Here is a 6,004-nt window from a genome sequence, read left to right as displayed (position 1 = left end):
TTTGGTGACAAAATCTGAATGACGGATTGAGCAAAATTCAAATTGATGGTTATTATTATTTTATTGATAAATGAGTTACCAAGACTTTTTCAGAGGGGATTTTGGGACATCTTGTTTATTTTTTAACTTGTTTTTAAGTGGAAAGACGTATTTTTTGACATTCAAAACTCAATAAATCAGGCTCGGAATTAGATATTAAAAAATCCCTCGGAGAAAACCTTCAACAAATTGTTCAGTCCAAGGCTGGAAAATTTGAAGTCTTTAGGTGCTACTGACGTGAAGATAGTGCCTCCACGATGAGAGAAAAATGTGTTTTGAGAAAAAGGCCCTAGAAATTGCGGCCTATATAAATCTGTGGGGAAACACTGAATCAATATTTAAAAATGTTATTGTGAAGATTAGGTATATTTTTTTCCAGGTGGAAGCTAAAATGTTCAGAGATCAAGAGGCCCAAAACCTGAAAACTGAAAAAATGTAGTTTTGCCTGTAGTGTCTCCAGAAATGTTTAAATATCAGATATGAATCTGAACGTATCAGCCCCAATAATACTTTGTCAAGTAACCTCCTGCTACATTTCAACAATAAGCAACTTATTTTATGTGTAAAGTTTTTGCTGTATACATTTATTTTAAAATGAGTACAGGAGGATTGGCACAATACAGGCATCTATAGGCTACCATTATCAAATATTTAGGACTATCTGCTCAATAGTGCAACACAGACGATAATAAAGCGAGAAAAATGTGCCAGAAAAGCAACAATAAAACTGTCCGGTTGGAAGCATTTTTCTGTAAAGAGCCGTTCAAAATAGCCAGTCTGTCATGAACGTCACATCACAAATATAGTGCATGACTCAAGTAAAATGAGACTAAGCTCAGGCTGTACGCATGATTTTAAATTAGGCCTTCAGTGTTATTTCTGTACTTCTGCTATATGTTTTAGGTCTAAATGGGTATTAAGACTAATGCTGAACCACAAATGTGTCCATACACACAAGTTGAAATAGTAAAATTAAATGACATTATAAACCCCAAAGTTTATCAATAACAGAATAAACAGCTTCCAAATTCACCCCCGTTTGAAGCTATTGCTGGGTGGCAGATTCTAGAATATGATGATGTCATCGGACCCAGCGGGGGGCAGGAGCCAGTTTTCCCTATTAACAGCATTACACTTTTCACAAGTCCATCCATCCATCCATCCATCCATCTACTCATTTACTTGCAGACCTTTTCTCCCAAATAGTGCAGCTTTCTAAGAAGAATAAAACTCTTCACACCGATTTTCTGCACATTTGCTCAAGCGAAAAACAGTTCTGGGTCACGATCGGGGCAAACTTGCGCCGGGAGTACAGTCTTTGTCACAGTTGATCGGTTTTACAGTATCTCCTCGTCACACCGCACATCCCCCTGCTCCTGTCGAAAAATAAACAGCACCAAAACAAAATCTCAAAAGTCTTCGCACCTGCTTGACGGAATCCAGCTAATGAAGCCGCGCGCCACGACATACTGCTCCAACCACAACAAACTCGTCCACAATCTGTGCTGTCACTCGCCCAGTCGCGTGGTGTCAAATTAGAGATGTGCTGATTCAAATATGAGCTCTTTTTTTTTTTTCACTTCCCCAACAGCAGCAGGGACAGAGTTGTACAGAAGCGGATGGTGCGGCGTCTGGTGGAGTCGTCTGCCGAGTGAGAGCGTGCGATTCCAGGTTTTTATGTCGGTCTCACACTGGGCTCAAAATGCTGCTGTCAAAAAAAAAAAAAAAAAAAAAAAAGAGCAGACATTTCAAAGTTCATGTTTGAGTGGTAAAATCTGCTCGACACTTTCCTAATCAAGCGCTGTGGACTGTCCTCTCTGTGATGGCGCTGCAGTCCAGTCGCGTGAGAGGGGCCGGGATTGGGTCCCAAGTCTGGATGCATCAGAGTTGACAAATAAATGCCAATCACTGTGTAGTAGAGTGGACTGCAGGTTAAACTTAAATTTAACATGTAGAAAAAGGCAACACAGATTCGTAAAATCGGCAGGACAGAGGCATTCATTTACAAAAATAGGATTTTTATTAGTTACATGTTTTGTTAAAATTGTCCATTGTTTCCTTCATGTGGACATTCATTTCAGACAGTGTCCATATTAAACAGCACATCACAGTCTGCAATAAAAAGACGGACGACCCTGGCGATGCAGGGGTAGAAGAAGAGGAGGTGTGTAACGCTGACAGGACCCTAAGAATGGGAAATCTACATTAGACACATACAGATGCGTGGGCAGATGCAACTATGAGGCCATTGACCTACCAGGGCGACGATGCATGGCACTCCCCAAACGACCCGTACTGAGACCCCGAACATGTTACTTGTCCAGCTATGCAGTAGCCTTTGGCCGGAGCGCCAGCATGCTAAAAACACATAGCATCATAGCATAAGGGCCAATGAGCCTACAGTCTGCATGAATATAAACTGGTCAACACGCTTACCAGCGAGACGGTTGTGTGTACATCTAGTTGCTGGCTTGACGCCTCGAGCTGCTGGCTTGACGCCTAAAATCGCCGGCTTGACGCCTCCTGAACGACCACAAACAACTCGCAACTTCACCAACTTTCACGCTGTGCCCCGCTACAGCAGCAGCGTGTGACGTCAGAGGGAGGAGAGGTCATGCCAGGTGCATAACCCCCCGTATTTATAGTGCGCACTCGCGATCTGATTGGCTCAATGTAAGGGCAATATAGGCTACCCCACTACAACTGCATGCTACACTTTTTCCCCCCACTCCCCAATGTGTCTTTACGTCTTTTGAGTGAATTCTATCTTGGGATAATCTTTTTGAATCACACATTTGGGCAGGCCTCACAATACTTTGACTTTCTGTGTAAGGTTTTTTGCCCATATGCTTTATAGGGCAGGGTGAATGTGGGTGAAGAGTGTGAGGAGACATCCAGCAGATTGTCAGAGCCAGGAGCCAAACCCATGAAAATGTGTCAGACGGCATTTCTGGAATCGTCCATATATGGTCATGTTTGAAAACAGTTAAGTGGGAAAACAATTTGGAGAAAAATCTAAACCTTCTCTAATTATTCAACAACTACTTTAACAAATGCTGAATTATGAATAAAGTTTTCTACTAAATAAAGATGCAAGGACATGGAGAGGACCAAAAGTGGTTTAACAGCCCATAAATACATAAATAACAGAGAATGCTTACATGATGCTGCATGCTAGCATCGTGCTAATGCTAACGCTAGCTAGCACTAGCTACGACTGCCATTTTTGCGCTTCAACTCAACAATCTGCTGTGAAGAAACATCCATATGAACCCGATTTAGACTTCTTTATTAGTGTTTGATAAATAAGTTTATACTTCACCAGAAAAAGGCTAAAAAGAGTGAAAAACTGTGTTTCACAAAAGATTCTGTTTTCCCCCTTGGTGAGGCCACGCCCCCTTCTATGACGAGATGCCGTCTGTATCTATAGCCACACTATTCACCATATTCTGGAGGCTCGCGTGGGCACCGCCATGAATTGTGCCCGCCCTTTTTCTCCTATGTGTTAACATGGGACTGGAGACGTCCACATAAAATCAGTCACTACACGAAAACAAAGCCGTTTTCAGGCCGCACAGAAAAACGGTGCAGTGCTGATGTCGGTGCGAATGAACATTGGCCATTTCACACAAATCAATCGACTAAACATCAGATTTGAGCGGAGAATATTTTCCCTCGTTCTCCGTTAAAATGAACGGGCTTCGCACTCGACCCGAAGTGTCTGGAAAACGAGGTGCCGAGACAACGCAAAAAGTGGCAAAAGTGGGCGGGGCGGAATAAGGTGAATAGGGCACAAACAGAGTTGTTAAATCACAACGTTAATACATTGAGCTCGTCACCTTTCTGGAGATATTTTGCGAACCTTTGCCTGTGATGTTGTTGTTTAGCGACAATATAGATTATAGCTCTTTGAAACTGAACAATAATTGAGCTTTCAAGCTTTTGTCAGACGGCCAGCTGGGGCTAGAGTTTATGGTGGAGAACATGTGTTTGTGTCTCTTTGTTTTTGATGATTTAATCATTAGCGTTTGTTGAGCACATGATTTACTGCATTGGGTGATTTCCTGCCTTTTAAAACCATTACAGAGGATTTTTGCTGAAATGTACAATTGCTTCTAATCAGTGGGAGAGACACATCAGGCATGTATTGATGAGTATTTAAAACGTATTCTGTCTCAAGAAACAAAAAAGTTATGTTGTTGTTTCATGTTAGCACTAGCCTGGCCTTAGCCATCCGTAAACTCTGGTCAATTACATTTTCCCTACATGTACGCCTGGGTCTGATCTCAGTGGCCTCGTTACATCGGTTGAATTTCAACCTACCATTCAGCGAGCGGGGGAGGCGGGGGTTGTTTTTGCGCCGCATTTGCTGGTTGCAGTTTGGCAATGGCGGCGGATACGAAAGTAAAGGAAGCTCTTCAATCCATTCTGGCTCGGCTCCCAAATATCCAGAATTCAAGCCTTGGAATGCACAAGGAGTGGTCCCAAGAGTTATGATAGAGTTATGATAGCTGCTTCACTCACCAATCGCTAGTGAAAATCAGATCCAATTATTTCAAAGGAGTTCACCCCTCCCACTTGATAACGGAGCTCAATTGTGAAGATGCAGATCCTTGTACGAAACGCAATGAGTACGAGGGTATGGTAAAGCCAGGCTATGTTAGCACCAAAAAAAACATTATTAACAATATGGACGAGCAACCCCACTCATAGTGACATCCTACCCCTGCACATGAGGCACATTATTACAATCAGTGTCCCTTGTATTTGTCGGTCTATAACTATTTAATGCAATAAGATATAACGAAGGAAGCAAGACTTACTTCGCGCCACGGCTTTAAGCGTTCATTTGTGTAAGTGTATGGCTTTTGTGGAATGTTGTGTTGATGAGTGACAAAAAAAAAAGTGTGACAACCAGCCCCGGTGATCTCTACTACTTTAAAGTTAACTAAAAAAGTCTACATTTAGAAAATATATAAATAATGCTGTCTAAATCATTTAACTCAGGGGTGTCCAAACTTTTTTCATGGGGGGCCGCATATTGAGGTGTACACGGGGTGAAGGGCCGTAGATCAGTAGTTTGTGCCGCAAAACCTTCGACTAGCAGAGGTTTAAATTGTGCCCCATACCTCGATTTGAGCTTAAAACCTTCATGCCAGCTCAGTCTCACAATAAAATGTCAGTTGTTAGGTTAGAATTGTATAGAATTATTACATTTCAAATAAAAAGGTCCATCTCTAGTGATGTGTACCAATACAGCAAGAGGCCGAGGGCCACCATAAATTGGTCTGAGGGCCGCATTTGGCCCCCAGGCCGCACATTGGACACCCCTGATGTAACTAAAGCAATTGGGACAATTATGGACCAAATAAAGTGACTCGAAATGTACAATTCAAGTGTCTGCTAAATGATATTAGGTGAGACGCATGCAACCTGCAAATGACAAGTTTCTTGTAAGGCACCACAAAACACAGAGTTGTAAAACCACAACGTTAGCGCATTGAACTTGTCACCTTTCTGACCTTTTTTCTCGAACCTTTACCTCTATACGTACAGAAATCGGGGGCCAATCCGCCTGTGTCACCGGCTCTATGCTGCTGTCTCTCCCCGCTTTCCCTGCGCTCTCCCTCGGGCTCGCTAAGATCATGAGCGCGGGGAGGGGACTGTGGAGCGAGCTGAAAGTGCACATCTGCAGAGCTACAGCCCCATCTAGTGGACGAAGCTTTTGAACCACAAGGGTTACTCAAAATATCATCTTAGGGACCTGTACTGGAAATGGCCACCACAGCACATTACTGAAGTCCTATAATCATCTGCTATTTTGATCTCAGGTGTAACTAACAATAGGAAATCAGGCCAAACACTGCACATTGTCAAATACTGTCGTCTCTAAGCAACAACATGTTAGAAGGCCTGCATGTTCATATTGCAGCTCTTGCAATTGGATGACAAAGAGCCTGCACAA

The sequence above is a fragment of the Gobius niger genome (assembly GCF_951799975.1).
Source record: "Gobius niger genome assembly, chromosome: 5".
NCBI classification, from domain to species: domain Eukaryota; kingdom Metazoa; phylum Chordata; class Actinopteri; order Gobiiformes; family Gobiidae; genus Gobius; species Gobius niger.
This window is presented reverse-complemented; position numbering follows the sequence as displayed.